Genomic DNA, 18,269 nt, shown 5'->3' on the forward strand with positions numbered 1-18,269 from the left:
AAAAAAAAAAATACTGATAAGAAACAATACAACGAAATAGCTCGTTAGTTAGACTAAAAAGTCACCAGGAAGGAGATTACATCGAGGAAAGGGAATCTAAAAGTTAAGAAACTGTTTCCTTTCGAGTTTTGCATTTTTTAGCGAGTCCTAAAATTCCTTTTCACCGGTGTGAGATGAAGAAGCACTTAGCGTTAGATCGGCCACTTTTGCGAAGGCTCTTAAGCGGCATCGTATACGGAACACGTTTCACGGTAACACGTTCCCGACGAGCGAACATCGCGTGAATGCGGTATATACTAAAATCTCGTGCTATTGGGATTCAACGCGGCAGCGAGAGACGGCAACTGTAATCGAGTACACGTTGAAGGGAATCTAGGACGGCGGCGACGACGACGATGACGACGACGACGACGACGACGACGAAGACGATAGAGAATATTCCTCTTGATTTTCATGTTGCTCCGGCTGTCGGTTTGCTCACACGTCGGACGATCGACTCCTGGACGCGATCTTTCGAGTTCACTGCTTAATTTGAAACCATGAGATCACTTGGATTATAATTGCGATCGAGCGTCGTCGTCGTCTCTAACGAGCCAGAACATTGGCGTAATCGTTATATATTCGGCTTAAGCTCATCAGATATAAATATGACGGAATGAAATAAGATATGTTCATCGTATCTTTTGAAATTAATATAAAAAGTAACTTGGATTAAATAAATCTGGTTTAATATTATATTATATTTTTGATACTTACGATATATGGATATGTGTTTAATAAAATAAACCTGACTTTAAATAACATTGATAAAACTTTTGCACTTAAATTTTTACTTTTGGATTTAAATAAAAAAACAATTTCATAATTGATTTCACTTTATAATTAAAGAACTATTTTAATCAATAAAATTTTACAAAGTTATATCATACTTTGCTTCAAAAGTGCACATAACACAAAAGTTAAATTTTTTGAAAAAGGGGAAAATATATTTTAAAAGAATGTACTTTTGCAAACATGACCAAATGTTATTTTTGTCATTTCATAATCCTTAAAAGATCTTTTTGAATTAGGACGATTTTGATATTATTCTAATACATACAATCAAATTATTTTATTTTTATTATTTTTTTAAGTTAGTTTGCTCTTTTAATAATTGAAGACATTGTTTACATAAAAGTGACAATAATTTTAAAAAAATCACGTTTTTTCAAATTATGCCAATTTTGAAGCAAGAATATATTATATCGAACATATATAAATGTTATAATCATTTAATAAATAAAATAATTACGCAGTAACAAGAAGAAAGAAAGCATTAATTTTAATAGATTTCTGTAGAGATTATATTAAACTTTATGTAATTATATGTAAAATGTGTAGCAAATAAAATAAAAGTGCAACATTTTTATTATTGATCTGTCATTAATTTTATTGCCATTAATAAATTATTTTTATGTAAAAAAATTGTTTTATTTATATCAACCCCAGATTTATGTCAATTATTGCAGTATTGTGTATTATGTATTATGTATTATCTATCATAAATATTATATATAAACTCACTTCAAATTTGTTGAAACTGTGACATTTACATATCAATACTTTTGTCTCTTATTGTTATACATTTTTATTACTTATGATGACGTTACAAAGGAATTTATCTGAATATAGGACGCTTATCAAAATGCTAATATTTTTTCTCTCGTAATTCTGCGATAAAACTTTTTTCCTCGACAATAGAAGCATTCTCTTATGCATGACGTGATTGCAACAAAGTCACTTTATCTTTTTTAATCATATTTTGCGTTATTAAATCAATGTCTAGCTTAAATAAATAAGAATCGATTTTATATCCTTGTCTTTTTGAATTTTGAGTAACAATACGAATTTATTTTACGATTTTTACGTAATTGAAAATATAAACTAATGGAAGAATGTTGTTTTATTTAAACGTCATGGAATATTATTTTGCATGATTTTAACGCTCTACGATCGTGTATTTCCTTTTTAAACTTTTTCAAACGCGCAACGTAATCTGCAATTCAATGACTTTTATAAAGATGAATGATTTGGAAGATAAAAAGAGATAAATGAAGTATAGTTTTTTTTATAAACGTTTCAAAAGCACAAAAACTTGTAAATGCTTTCAATTTCATTTCATAGTTAAAATGACACTTTTATACAAATATCTTTTATACAAATCTTTTATACAAACATTAACATATGAAAAATATTGAACGTGCGAAGGAAATACATTTCACAAAAAACGCACGTGGATTCCCATAAATTTCACCATTATATATCTACGCATTAAAGAAGACCGAAAGAGATTAAAAGTCGCGCTCTAAACTATCTTTTCGCATAATAAATCCGATTTCTAATCGAGGACAGTTGAACGGGAAAAACTTCTCCCTCCAAACTTCTCCCTCCCTCTTCACCGCCGTATTTTCTGCAATTCGTATAGAGCTGCAAGAATAAATTCCCTGTCTTTTTCTATTCTCTCTCCTTCTCTCTATTCTACCTCCAAATCCTGATCCTCCATGCGTTCATCTCTTTGCAGACCGACGAAACTAAATTACGTGTTTTCAAGCGCATCGCCGCTGCCGCTGCCGCCGCCGCCGCCGCCGCCGCCGCCGCCGCCGCTCGGAAACTTTTCCATTTTAAATAAGAATAAATTCAGACCCAGAGTTCTCAGAGCTTTTGCGGAAAAGGCTCGCGCGCGACGCGTAGCGGGGACAACAGGACACTCTCGGCTAGTTCTTTCTTCAAGAATGGAACGAGGACGGCCTCCTCCTCTTTGCGGCGTTACGTCGAGTGAGCGAATCTCGCGCCGTCACCTGCATATGAATTTCACGGGATGCGGCTCAAAGTAGATTTTCCACTTACTGTTTCTCCGCGCCGTGGTTACACAACTAGCGCGACAACTCCAAGGAAAAATATCTCGTGGTCTTTCGCGATTTTATTTCGCCACCAGTTTACCGCCACTTTTTCTCTCTGTACGCGCGACATTTGCATTGGAAAGAAACACGAATCGCAATTATTGCAGAATCTTGAGATTGTTTGACGCTTGGCACGGGAACATGACACAGTGTACGTGATCGTAAATTGTAAACGCACACATTTTTATAAAAATAAAAATAAATTTGTGTAGAGAGAACACAGATAAATTTTTGCATCTCTATTGATTGAAATGGCACTTTAATGAGTGAAAGTGCTGAAAAGGAAACATTAATGTGTTATTTTGTTGTATTTCAAACACTGTTTTGACATGTAAAACAAAACGACGAATTATTGTTATTTTATATTAAATTTATATTTTGTTCGGTTTAGAAATGTATAAATTTATCCAATAAAAACTTCACTATATATCATAGTGTAAGATAGAAAAGGTATACTATAAAATAAAATAAATGTGATCTTTTTAAAATAGAATATAAAATAGTTTTCATGAAGAAATTTTTCATAAAGAAATTTTCCATAAAGATGTAATCTTATGAAAGACTATTCGATAATTCGTGATTTTCCAAAAGAAACTGCTATTTTTGCTACTAAAACTTAGCTACGTTCGTACTGTGAGAAACTCGTGACTGGTCTTGCGTCTTCAATTCGACTTTACCGGGACTTCGACGCAGTATCTTGGTTCTGTACGAGATACGTGAGATCACGAGTCTGCAGGAACAGCCTTATCTTTGAAGATTTGATTTCGAGATAAAGGAGCGACACCGGATCTCTAGACTTCAAGAGCGAGGATCTCGCGCGGATCTCGAAAAGAAAAGCCACCGCCGTGATCCCCGCGGAAAACCGTCGCTCGAGTAAACTTTCTCCTCGTCCTTCTTCACATCTCGTCTAGCTTCTTCGTGGACAAATCTCGCGTCCGAGAGGGAAAAAGATGGGGTATACGCTGCAGTTTTACGGTCGATGCCGCGCGTTTTTCCCCTTAGAAATGAGGTGACTGTGATTCTTGGGTGATCGTTACGGATTGTCCGAGGTTTTTTGATCACTGTAAGCAAGCACTGATCTCTCTCTCTCTCTCTCTCTCTCTCTCTCTCTCTCTCTTCGTTTGCGTGAAAAGGAACAAAATTCTGCACTACTAACGGTGCTCTGGAGTATCGTTCGCATTCGTCGCAACGGATTCCAATCGATCGTCGTAAAAAGACTCGATCAGTGGACTGACTCGCATTCATCTTTCTTTTCGGTGCCTACTCTTCTACTGATCACGTAGTGATCGTATTCGTAGCAAAGAAAAGAAAATTGGAAGGCGATTGCTAGTAGTACCAATCGAATTTACTCGTTTGTAACAGAATAAAGTAGAGAGAAGTAGGAATTTATTACATCTTTCAATATAATCGTTTAAATTGTATATTTTAAGGTTAAAATATAATAAACTATCAGGAAATTAAGAAGAGACTTTTATCTTTTACTATAATTTCAGAGAATAAAGAATTACAAAAAAATATGATTCTTTATAAATAAAGATAATAATTTAATGATATAATTAGAAATTGTAGCTGTTGCTTTTAATATAAGAACATTTTTAATTAGTAGTTCAATAAATATTAAATAATTTATTATCTATAATAATAGTCAATTATTACAGCTGATGTAACATTACTTTAGATCATAATAAAAAGAGATAGAAATTTTAGGATATAATATAAATTTCTAAATTTCTTGCTTATTTTACTTCAAAAAAGTTACGCCATTTTATTCCGTTTAAAATGTGTTAATGGCTAGCAAGAGAGAAGGTAGCATATTTGCTTTAAGACGTTCCCCTTTAATGTCCCTAACTTGTGGTATCGTATCCCAAATTCCACAGCACCTTTCTCCACTTTGGCCTGTGGCATTCCTGTGTTATAACGGTGTACCGCATGCTTTACAGTTGTATTGTTTAATTGAAACTAATAAAGTAAAGCGATTTGATCGAGCGATAAGCAACAATGATTGACGCGTTGACGGATAACCGATTGCACACTAATAGATTTTTGCATGCTATCGAATATAATTGAAGAGTATTCGTTGCCCAGTTATAATTAACTGACGTCTGTTGAATTGTTTTCATTTTTAAATTAGTGTCAATTTAAAAAAAAAAGAGGCATATGAAATAACTAGATACAACAAATAACAATTTTATTGTAATTGATTGAGGAATTGATCAATACATTTTTTAATGTTATCAGAATCTCAAACTATAAATACAAAAAGAAATTGAGCTAGAATAATGATACGTATAACATTTTACATCTGTATTCTAAATATATAACCATAATTAATTAGAACAATTAATTACAAATACATTAACAGATATTAAAAACAATCCAATTTATTTCTATATAAAATTGCAAAAACATTTACCCTTTAAATTCACAATTTAAGATTAAATTAAGTTTCATTTATTTATAAGTTACAAATATATAAATACAAAGAGTTTTTTAATTCTCATTAATTCAATTAATATGATTAATTTCTAATTTATAAAAAAATGCTGTAAAAGTTTATCATTGTATTATCAAATCTTTTGAGATATTTTGTAAATTAACATACATATGTATGTTTGCTTTACAAGATTTTCAACATATTACATTGTACAACAATACAAAATTTTTAATCGCATTTTAGTTTATTTTCTAACATATATAATTAATCTGATTTATATAGCATATTGTACATACAGCTAATCGATCTTGTATGTGTGTGTGTATGTATATGTGTATATGTGGGTGTGTCTGTGCGTGTGTAGAGCCAACAGGGAAATTATGTTGTGCTCTCTAACATAATTTCTGGCGAGGAATACATTTGCAGTGGCATCATAGAAGTTTTCGCATTCGAGAAAATATCAATGCCACCGACATCACAACGAAAATGCATTTTGCGGACGCAATTTATTTCGATTGTGGAGAGACTTCTTCGAAGCTGAAATATGAAAACTTCTGCGTCGGAACTACGCTACTCTCGACAACGGAGATTATCCTATAGAGCGACCAAGATAGAGTTACGCGGCATTTATTGCATTTCATAAAAAAAAAAGATTTAAATTGTACGTGTTAGTTTCAGGATATATAAAATGCCTCGTTACTTGTAATCGAATTTGTTTTTGTTTAACAATTTCAGTTATTATTATTTTAGATTTTAATTAAAATAGGAACTTTATTGATCAATTTTTATATCCCTTTCGAATAAATATAATAGGACTATTATTCTAACATTCTTTAAAGAAAAGCCAAAGTTCTTTCAAAATTTTCAGAATAAAGTTGTATGGAATTTTATCTCCAAGCAGCTATAAATTAAACAAATCTTGCCAATCTTTTTTATTATTTATAGATCAGTATGAAGCCATCCAACTTCCAAATGCGAACGAATAGAGAAGAAATAGAGATAGCTGGTCCGAAAGATATCGTGAATATATCGCTTAATTTTTCAGAGGGCTTGATTTTTTTTCCAGTTTCCACGACGCGCGATGTTAATCGCGGCGAACGAGAACTGACTGGACACATTGTCTCGTGGTTGGAATGCGAATTATTGCATGTGTGTATAATATAAAGCTAGCTTTCTTGCGGCCAGCAGCAGTGCGACGATATCAGTGCGCGAGTTCGTCTGCCTTCCGCTTTCGCTCGGAAATTCCGGAAAATATCTCGCGCACGACGCGACAGCGGTAGCCGCGTGTTGCGCATACGAAAGAGCTGCATTACGTACCGACATTACTGCCGGTCTTTCGAGAAACAGATTACGCGAAGGTGAACAGAACAATGGGAAGCGTACTCCGTTGCCGTATGAAGTACCGCTTCGCTGCGCGTGTACCGGAAAAATATACAGTTCCCGTGAGGACCGAGATGTCACGTGGGCTCACGCGTGGTGCTATTACACTTCCTATCGTTCATGTTTGTATTTTCACGCACGTGATAAATTTTTGATACGCACACGGATACGAATGCGCAAGATATTCCGGTCGGTGGGTAGCACAGAAATTTTTGAAAACCAAGAGAAAGATGAAAGATGACAACGAAGATATGAAAAATCGTTTGATATGATGTAGAAACAAATTGTATTCGTGCAACAAAACTATATGAAATACGACAACTTTTGCCGTCAGAGCTTTCCAGTTACTTTCTGTTAATCACTGTTCATATATTTGTGCAATCGTTTGCTGTGCAACAAAGTAAGCGTGTTATTTATTTGCATTAGAGGATTTTTTTTTGAATGTACTATTTTCGTAGAGATGTTAAAAATACATATGTTTTATGTTTTTAACATTTCTATTTAAAGAAAAGAGAGTAATCTATTGCGAAATTCCAAGGTAAGAAATGCGAAATAAATAAAAGTAGCAAAAATCATGTCGAGCAGATAATTATATGATGAATTGCTTCCGGTAATTTATAGATATTTTGATTAATGAAAAGACGATGGCAGATAATTTATCTTGACACATCTTCTCATACGAAATCTAATCGCGTTAATGGAGGATATAAGCGGACAATTTCATAATCGTCTAGTTAAATGATGTGAAATTTGAAGGAAACACTTCTATTCATACGTACGAGCAAAACATACGGAACTTATAACGAAATTACTTTCACGAATGTCCGTTATCGAAATTTCATCATTAGCTAAATGTAAGAAGACAAAAAAGGAAATGGAGTGGAGAGCTTTTAAATTAACCAATCGTGCAATTTTATTTGCCGATAATTGCCTAGTGAGTGGTGCAGAGGAGAAGAAAAGTACTTTCAAATTCTACTAATTACCGACGTCCGTTCTTCTCCCGATTCCGGTGCGAAATAATACAGAATCATAGAAAAATCTGTGTCGCGAAATATTGAAACATGCAACGAGCTGCGACCATTCTATATTCTATATTTGCTCGATTATACCTAATTTGATTAGTACATTATTTAACAATTGTTAAATAATGTTCCTTTTTATTTTTATTCTCTTATCAATCTTATCAATATGAATATTTAAAATTTTAATAAGGATAAACATATTGCGTACTACGCGTGTATTATTAAATTGATTGCTTATTATTATTTGTATTTTTATATTTATTTTTTTCATATTTAATCATAAGATTATTTTATATAAATGGCAGAAATATATATATATATATATATATATTATCATATAATACAATAACATATATTTTCTCATCTTACCACGCATTTTCGATTATTTTTTCTCAATTAACTTTCAAGTTCATAATTTTGTTAATAATTAAAATTAATTAATTATTGTATTTTGTCCGTGTAAATTTTCCTTAAAATAATAATTTAATAAATGTTATCTACTAATATTATTATTATTGGAAAAGGCAACATGTCATGCGAAAGAATTAATTAAACAAAGCGTTCGGAAACGGAAATTTTGAGTATTCGCAAAAAATTCGAGTGATTCGAGTGATGCTTTCGACACGTTTCAATATAATTCATTTTTAAATCGAGCCATCTATACGTCGTTCGGTTCCCGCAGGGATCGAAACCCGGAGATCCAACGCGATTTGATTGATTGCACTCTCGTACCCATATCTATGGGAAATTCACGGCGACACATACGATATGCAAATGTGACATACATGACATGTCGTGACGCATTACATAAAAATAGGTTAATCCATTACATGCCACCGGTGGACAGGGACTAGCTTGACATTTTTTCTCGGGATGATAGCCCATGTAACAAGCTATTTCCTCTGCGAACGTTACGGGATTTTATGGGTTAACGAAAAGCGAACGTGGATGGCACCCTAAATTCTTTCTAGGATGCTATGCGAGTCGCAGATGAGAACGCATGGGTGAAATGGGGCTTTAGAGTGCGTGAGGTATTCGTTTGACGTGAAATGAAAAAATATTTTTCATGGATTCTTCTACGTCAGCTACTCTCATTTGTCCCCAACCTCTACTGCTTTATGATCTTATTTTGTGAATAGCAGATAGGATTGCTATTTTTATGATTATTATTATTATTATTATTATTATTATTATTATTATTATTATTATTATTATTATTAAATTTATCTAAATTAGATACATTAATTATATACTGTTGATATATTGTCAATTATATTAATATTTATACTGGAAACTTTAAATAAAAATATAATGTAATAGAATCGAGATAATCTAACAGAAACAAATACCGGTATCGGATGTATCTTTATACAAACTAGTTTGTGTATCAAAAATTTCAGAAAGCTTTTAGAAATGAATAACAGACAATAGAGAATATAAAGTAAAGAGAGTTAGAATAAATAATCGATTAGCTTGCGATAGAAAATATTGTTAAAAAGGGAAATATGTTTGTGAAAATCTTTCTGAGAAAGAAAGTCTGCTTGCGATAAGAAAATATTTTTGTACTGAAAATGGCGTGTATCGCCATCTACGTCGCAAAAAGAAGGCGAAACATGGCGAAGGAGGGTACCCAGTCAATTTTTCCGCATCATATAACGATAACAGGTATTCTCGCTGCCATAACCGCCGCGACAAGAGAAAGAGAGATAGGAAACGAGAAGAATTTGTTGTTTTAACGCCGAACTGAAGACTGATCTCGCTCGTGCATCAAACTTCGTTTTTGATCGGACTTTCGGTGCTTATCGAAACGAAACGCCGAAATTTAACCCCGTCCCTTTCGAGAGTCGTCTTCACTTTCATCTCAAAATCATCGTTTAAATTGCCCTGAAAATTGCGTAATATTTCTGCTTACGGCAAACCTATGAATCTCTGACAAACGATTCGATGAATAACAAGATCAATGATGATCTATAATGCTGAATGGCGTCCATTGATGATGATGAATTACTTTAATCTCTCATCTATGTTATTGTTTATCTCTTACAAAATTAACTGCGAAAGAGATTTTCGCGAAATACGATTTTCAGGCACATTAAATGCTGATGTATTAAGATATACAAACGTTAAAAGCGAAATAGAATCGTGAGTACTAATCATAAAATGTACATGCATTTTCGATTTAGATTGAAATAGATAGATTTGATTTAAATAATGCTATGATTGCTACGGTAAAACTCATCGTTATATATTTGAAATAAAATCGGATTAATGAGACAAACGGTTTGTATCCAACTCAAATTGAATATAAAAGCTGTTATTATTAATGTATCTTTACTTTCAAAACAGAATAAGGTAAAAAAAAAAAAACGAATGCACCATTTCGATGGAACGGAAAATCAGTTGATGGTTTTTACTCTTTATTATTCAATTTGCGAAAACGCGTATGGAGAAATATTGTAATTGCCCGCCGAAAAGCATAATCGTGATGACACAACGACGATAAAACGTTGCACGCACACGAACAATTAATCCTATCAGTATGTAATGAATAATGTACTCATAATCCTGGATATGTTTCCAGCATTTTCCAATTCTATTTTTGAAACGTAAACGTGCGTTCATTTACGACTTGAATACGAAAACCTGTAAAAAAAACATAGTCGGATGATCAATGTAAAACTCTAATTAAAATAGATTATTATTATGTAAACATGCGTATGCATTGTATTTGTGTGTGTGTGTGTGTGTGTGTGTGTGTGTGTGTTTTAACTCATTATATATTATTATATTATATTATATATATTATATATAGCGGCATGAATAATTGTAGAAAGGAGTGAGAGGATGTGCCGCCTACGAATTTAAACTTACCGCATACTGTAATCAAGTCTCATCACAATTGCTCGTCATCTCGCTTGATTTCTAACATGTAAAAGATTCGAATAACGCCGGCGATCGATTGATACGTGGGCTACAATTTAAGTGTCGCGGCTCAATTCTAAAGTTTGGGGTAAATTATAGCTCGTAGCAAAGTGGGTTTAATTTTGCTAACTATATCTTTACTTTTAAGTGCGAATGATTGTTTTAGATCCAATTTGTTAAGAATGTCTAATTAATCATCTTAATGAAATTATCTTACATTTGATTAATATTGAAATGAATAATGAAAAATGTGTATTTTTCAATAATCTGTTCAATAATCTTTAGTTATCTTCTTCACCGATATTTTATTTTGATATAATTACAAAATTATAAAAATTTACAAAATTTATATTACAAATTATGAATAAAGTGTACATTATGCAAAAAGCAAGCTACAATCATTTATGATTTATTAATGATTTTATCGTATTATTAATGTGTTTAACCGTGTCTAATTAATATTCCAGCAGCTGGAATTACTCGCACTACTACGAGAATAATATAAAATACAATATAACAAAATAATAAAAATAACAATGTTTGTTTACACATGCATAATTTGTCGGGAATAAAATGCTTCTAAACATCTCGAAATTATCATAATGTGTTGCCAATTTATTATTATTCCAGTGTTACGTCCAATTTCCAAAAACCCCAGTTCGCCATTTATAATAATTACTGATTAGCGCGTCCACACGACACACATAAACGACGAATAAAAAAATGAACGATCACGGAGCAAAATGAGATTAATTATCCGATGGATCCGACGGGAGATGGGAGCGCGAGCGCGACGCTTCGCGCGTCACTCACCAACGGGTGAGGGATGCCTCGTGTGCCTAATTGAGCATTGAGAACATTGTTCGAACAGCCGAGCCCGTTTGATGTATTAATCGTATTAAGATACGCGGTAGTGATCGGCCGTCGTTATTACGTTCAAGTTATGCCGAACACGCAACACGTAGACGCGGTCGCGGTTTTATCACGATGCACGCGCGTCACCGGCGCATCACGCGGCTCGCGAAGATTTTTTTTCGTCGTCCGACTCGCATGACGAGTCACTTCCGACGTAAGTCGCCGTTAGCCGTAGGTCTCGCCGTCTGGCGTCTATCTATCACGCGTTCTAGCGTTTTGCTCGGGAAATCAATGACGAGGAATCGCACGCATGTTACGGATGTTTCTCCCGATTGGTATACTCACAATCCGATTTGCGAACGAACGTCGGGAATAGTATCGAATCGAGAGAAGCACGATAGTCCTAGCACGTTAAATCAACGTCGAATTAGCCCGCGCGAGCGATTTGGCCTTCGTTTTCTGCTAATCTGCGGTATACACGTTGCTCTGACACACGAGTCGTCGCGTCAGGGATGCACGACTGCCCCGTTCTGTTTCGCGTCGTTGTTTGTTTCGAAGCGAGTTGCGCGTACAGAGCAAGTCTCGGTAGTGCCGCGTGAGCGATCGTTAGTAATTAGCGCTCGCGACCGTAATTAGCTGCGATTTTTTTCGATTGGTTTGCATTTTCGATTTGCACATACGTGTTCGGAACAATGAAATAATTACAACTGCTGCGCCGACCGATTGATAAATATTTATATTTAATCGTTTCTCGTATTCTCCTCGCAATCATTTATTTATCCGTTATAATTATTTAGCATCATTTCATCATAGCGAGCTTTGATGATTAATTAATATCATTAACTTTAACATGTAGTTAATTCTGATATTAACTCATTATATAAATAATAAAGCAAGGTTACATTTAAATGATTATTATTAATACATTTTATCAGAAATCGAAAGATACGGAAAGTGTTTCGATACCAAAGTGGTGCACAGTGAAGTTCGTATGTAATGGCGACGAAACGCCTGTAGCTATTTATTTATACACGAAGTTATTTATACGCGAATCATCGAAATTAGCCCAGATTTTGACATCTCAGCGATAACTGAATCAATTAAGTTCTAATTAGTCTTAATCGATAGTTTGATCGATAGATTGAGATGTAAATTGTATATGAAAAATGTTTAGTTTTTTTCTTTATGCTCTACGAAGATATACGCAAAGGTTCAAATATGTAAATTTTTAAAAATCTCCACGTCGTTATTATCAGATAATTTAGCGTGACTCTCTTATTTTTAACATCAAATAAACAGCGTTATCTTTACGACTCGCAGTTGCGTGAATGAAGTTTATAACTTACTTTTTGACAAATTTTTTTTTATACATAGATCTTTAACAGATGTCTTTTAACTAAAAAATAATATTAATAAAAGAGAAGTTACATAATGTAATATACTTTGAATTTCTTTCTAAATTAAAGATAAAATGAATAATGTATATCTAAATAATATATTCATTACTAATAAATTTTCAATGCCCAATAGAAATTCTTGCAACTTAAAAAAAAATAATCCATTTTAAAGCACTTTTAAGTATACTTTTTGTTGCTTTTAAAAGAAAAATCTATTTTATAAACGAACATGCACATTTTAGCTTTTATTATTTTTAAAGGATTTAATAAATCGTCAATGTAATGGCAGATCTTTTGACAAGTTAAGCTGAAAAGTACATAAGCTTCCATCACAAATATCACTAGAATTAACACGAAAGATTATACGATTTGAAAAAAAACAAGAAGTATTCAAAATTTGAATTGATGGCAAAAGCTTTTTTCTAATAAAGACTTCTGTTTAACTATATTTTAAAATTAAAAAAAGGAGTGAGAATATTTATGAGAATATTTTATTGCTTCTAATTTAAATTTAAAAAATTGTGCGTGTTCTAATTTGATATATAAAAAAATATATCAAGTAACATTTTGAAAAAGTTATTAAAAAACGAGTACCAGATATATGTGTCTCTCATATTAAAATTCGTTTATAAAAAAAATCTTTTCTTCAGAAACAATAAGAACTAATGTGTTAAATTTATAGAATAAATTATTTCTTTGTAAACAACAAAGACTGTGTACGCAGAATTTATTTATAGATTTACTGAAGTAACTTTCATATAATTGATCTTGATGATCTTTCTGAAGTATTAAGCGTCTAATCATCTAAATGCGATTATAATTAGTTTGGTACGTAATTCTAGTAACTCAGAGTAGATCGTATGACATCATCAATTACTGTCGCAACAAACTCACTGCAATCGAAAACGCAATTAGATTTTATTGACGACTATAAATTGGCGTTAGTTTTGACATCAATCTTTTGTACAAAAAATCTTTTATTGTACTACGTGCAGCACGTATGCTTGATACCTATTTTTTATTTTTTTTTTTAAACTTTATTTTACACATGCTTAATGATAATGTAGGCTTAAAAATGATTCAATTTTTTTCTAGATTGATTCCTGATTTCATCTATTGCAAGTCTATTCAAGATTATTATGGTGAGTATCAAATTAATATAAAACTATATATAAAACTGAAACTATTGAAGAACATTGTAGTTTCATTTGTTAAATTGAAATTGATTATCAAAAGTTAAATTTTTAAGTTAATCGTTATAAATAAAAGAAAATCTAAAATTCAATATGATTGATATTATTGTTATTATTATCGTTTAGAATTAATATATACATATATAAGATGTGTTGCAAAGAATAGAATTCAGAAAATATTACTTATGAAAATTTCTTTATTTATAAACTTATCCTAATGACTGTCTAAGTCACATAATCATAATTTTTATACAATCTAACTTTTATTATAAAGATTATGCAAAAGTTTCTGATTTGATGCTGATTTGTCAGCTATTACTATGAACTATCGTAATAATCCTATTTACGAGGGTTTTTTTTCTTTTCCATATTGTTTTTATTCTGGCTTTATATGCATACATGCAATCCGCTAACGATAGTTGATCCGTAACAATCATTTGGAAATACAAAAGAATGTGTAGGGCGGGCATTTGCCTTTTTTTATTTTGATATTCTATTGTCACAATATCGGTTTGTCTTGTCGATTATATTTTGCTGTGTTTGAATGGAATATAGAAACTCTCAAAAATAGGGAAATATAATGGTTTGCAATAACATTTTATATCATTGTTCGCGTTCAGATTTAAAAAGAATTGTCAATTCATTATAAAGACATGGAGTCTTTAAATTAATAAAGAAATATATATCTATATATTCCTCTTTCGTTACCTTTTCTCTTATATTTTTAATATATTATAATATTTAATATATTTATAATATCTTTGTTCTTGAAATCTTGAAATCTTTACTATCTTGAAATTTTTACTATGTGCTGCTATATACATTTTGCATTTATATATATATATATATATATATATCCGATTAGTATGATAAATTGAATCAAAACAAAAACTTTAATTCACATTTATTAATATAGAGAAATAATGTTAGATATTTTAAGATACGAAAAAATTAATAAACGTTAGTAGTTATCGACGTGAAGTCGTTATCCGAAAAATATTTTTTACGGCCGGAGAACGACTAACTATGTCGAGTTAAAAATTTACAGTTACTATTTCAATTTCAATATGAATTTTTATAATCCTTCTAGATTTTAATTTTTGATAATATTATAAATATTTAAAATTAATAATATGCAACTTTGTATATAAATTGGTATTGAAAATTTGGCTTCTACTAAATTTTGTTAGGCATCAATCTTGTCAATTGGTATATCGATTGGTACATTTGCTGCTTTGCCATTTATTACGTTTGTCATATCGAATGGATTTACTTGTGAATAGTAAGAGTTACTTAACATTTCAATTCAAATAAGCCAATTTAATTTGCGTTTTAATAATTTAATTTTTATTTTAATTGGAATTATATGTCAATTGACGTATGCATATCTTTCGCAAAAAGAAGTTTATAGCGATTCTGTATACAAGGCACGAATACGTTGTACATTGCTCGCCTCATCAGTCTGATTGGCTCGTTTCAATACACACATTCGAATGTCGCTCGTTTTGATTAGAGCCCCATGTGATTGTCCACTGTGAAATTTCGCAATGTCGAAACCTGCCGTTTTCATGTTATCCGACTTCCCATTGTATTTACATGTAAACCACGACGGGTACATTATGTCTATGCATTTTACATCTCTCTCTCTCTCCCCCTCTCTCTTTCTCTCTCTCTCTCTCTCTCTCTCTCTATGTTTATTTTGTACAGAATCTGCTCTTGGTTGGTCAGAAATAGTCGGCAATCGATAGTAACGATAGGGATAGAAAAGAGAGTGCCGGAAGGGTCGTGTAATCTGATGTTATAATCTGTTAGCCATTCTGAAAAGCCGATTACACAATAATTACATCGCCATTTGTTGCAAATTTCATGTGAATGTAGTTAATTACATACATAGGTACATACGCATATACATAGAGGCTTGCGCACGAATTTGCATATTCTGTATAATCATTTAAAATTTATAATCGTTAGTTGTAATGCACGCCATATATAATGTGTTACAGAGTGAAATACATAATCGAATATGTTGCGTAATTAAAGCGATTATTAGCGGTAGCACTGCCGGCCGGCGGCTTGCAAAAGAAAATAGTTGGATATTATTCGTAACGAATTCCGTACGCATTAATACGTACAGACGTTATCCCGCTTTAACCGATTAATTCGTGCAGCAACGACGGACGGTTTAAACCCGCCGGATAATGACCGCCTGCATACGCGGCATTAACGTCTGGCGCTTAAAGCCGGGATGAAACTTCTGTGTGTAATTCCATTAATTGCGGCGTAATTGTGAACCGCGAGAAACATCGTTACGCGGACCAAAATTTCTTTCTCGCATAATGCATTTTGCATATCCACGCGAGTGCAGTTTATGTGACTTCTAAGTAAATATTAATGTCAGAGTGCTAGGCGCAATTTTCCGCAATTTGCATCGGAATACGGAAGGTGACGGATATGAATGCACTTCGCTTGGAAAGCTAAAATTGAACACAGTTGATCATAATCGAAAATACAATATAAAAGTTTCTAAATACGTTACTAAAATGCTAAAAGATAGATTTAATTCTAAAAATTTAATAATGAAAATCTTTTATTACGTTGTTTAGAGATTATATATAGTGAAAGAAATAATCCTAATAATAGCGTATGTCAGTAATATTATTCGCATGTTATCTAAAACGTTTGTTGCAGACTTTTTTCTAACGATTCTCTATCAATTTTCATCGTTATGTTAAACAAATGGACCTTAAAATAAAGAGATCATTGGCATTGGTTTGATTCTAAGGCCTTCTAAATAGCTAGGGAGAATTAAGTATGCCTGTCACATAGACGCTTCTTTATCATCGAAGTTCAATTCTGGGATATTAACTATAATCTACGATTCCGCATGGTCCGCCGGTAAATCGCGCATTAGACTCCGAGAGTCAGCCGAGCGATTTTCTAACTCTCTGCTCGGGAGCTCACGAGCGTGATCGGAGTTAAACTCTCGAACTCGGTGGACCGCGCGAGGCGATAAAACACGAGTAATACCCAAACTCGAGTATCTATCGGTGTTCCTTATGCCGGTCGAGTACGCGTGGCCGCGCGATGCATAATATTCCGTGACAAATGGCGGATACATGGAGATATATTATACGCGGGCAAGGGACACGACAAGAACAGCGAAAAGAGAACGACGGACGATAGATTGGATATCCTAGTTGGTATTTCTACGATATAACGAAATGATTATTCTCACGGCTGCATGATAGGTGCCGAGCAATTGTTCCGCGTTCCAGGATTGTACCGTCGGCATTGCGATACGTGTGTGTGTGTGTGTGTGTGTGTGTGTGTGTGGGGGGGGGGGGGGAGGAGTGCGTGCGTGGTGTGTGTGTGTGTGTGTGTGTGTGTGTGTGTGTGTGTGTGTGTGTGTGTGTGTGTGTGTGTGTGTGTGTGTGTGTGTGTGTGTGTGTGTGTGTGTGTAAGCCGATCGGATGAATTCACAACCTGCCAGGTATTACTGCATTAACCAATGGAGCCGGAGATCGTACGTGCTATCTGACCGAGAATTCCAATTTCGAAATCCGCGGCCCGTTCCTGAAACAAGATCAAAGTTAGATCGCGGCCATCGTTGATCGTGGTGCAATTCGTGACCTCGCAATAAACGGTGTTTCCCTCCGATCGATTTGTTATTCATCCTACCGATACGTTTCCAATGAAACGTATCTCAAGCTTTTGACATCGAGGACCGCGGCGTACTTTTTTTTTTTCGATTCATTTTGAGTTCCATGAAATAACAAAACGTTTTATTTTATTTTATTTGTATAATTATTAATATGACAGTTTTCGTAGATATAGACACTATAGTATATGGTATATAGACTTGGTTTTTTCGCATTTCAATTTCTTGACTTTTTATTTTAGTATTGCGATATATAATAATAAAAAAAAAATAGCTATTTTTTTTCAAATTATTCTAAATCACGGTTAATTAAAACAACATGATTATTTTTTCGTGGTTGTCTGGTTTCATTCTACCGTGTTATCACGTTGGTTTCGCGGTGAGGAGTAGTCCCTTGTGCAACGGGCTTTTGGATGCAATTGGGAGAAGTGTCACCACTGAGGTTAAGCGGACGACGGTGACTAACGAA

The 18,269-nt window shown here is 33.2% G+C and overlaps 1 protein-coding gene across 8 annotated transcripts in view; it reads left to right on the forward strand.

Annotated features, from left to right (window-relative positions):
- Nucleotides 1-18,269, forward strand: part of LOC105432259 (uncharacterized) — a 239,088-nt gene that overhangs the window by 46,893 nt on the left and 173,926 nt on the right. For 5 of the 8 annotated variants that reach the window (XM_089077913.1, XM_089077912.1, XM_089077917.1 and 2 more), the window contains one exon: nucleotides 14,045-14,091. The exons of the other annotated variants lie outside the window; for them this stretch is intronic. The gene's annotated coding sequence lies outside the window, so the exon portion shown is untranslated. The remainder of the gene's footprint in view (nucleotides 1-14,044; nucleotides 14,092-18,269) is intronic. 8 annotated transcript variants of the gene reach the window in all.

This window comes from Pogonomyrmex barbatus, unplaced genomic scaffold (assembly GCF_055798465.1).
Source record: "Pogonomyrmex barbatus isolate J1 unplaced genomic scaffold, ASM5579846v1 scaffold20, whole genome shotgun sequence".
NCBI classification, from domain to species: Eukaryota; Metazoa; Arthropoda; class Insecta; order Hymenoptera; family Formicidae; genus Pogonomyrmex; species Pogonomyrmex barbatus.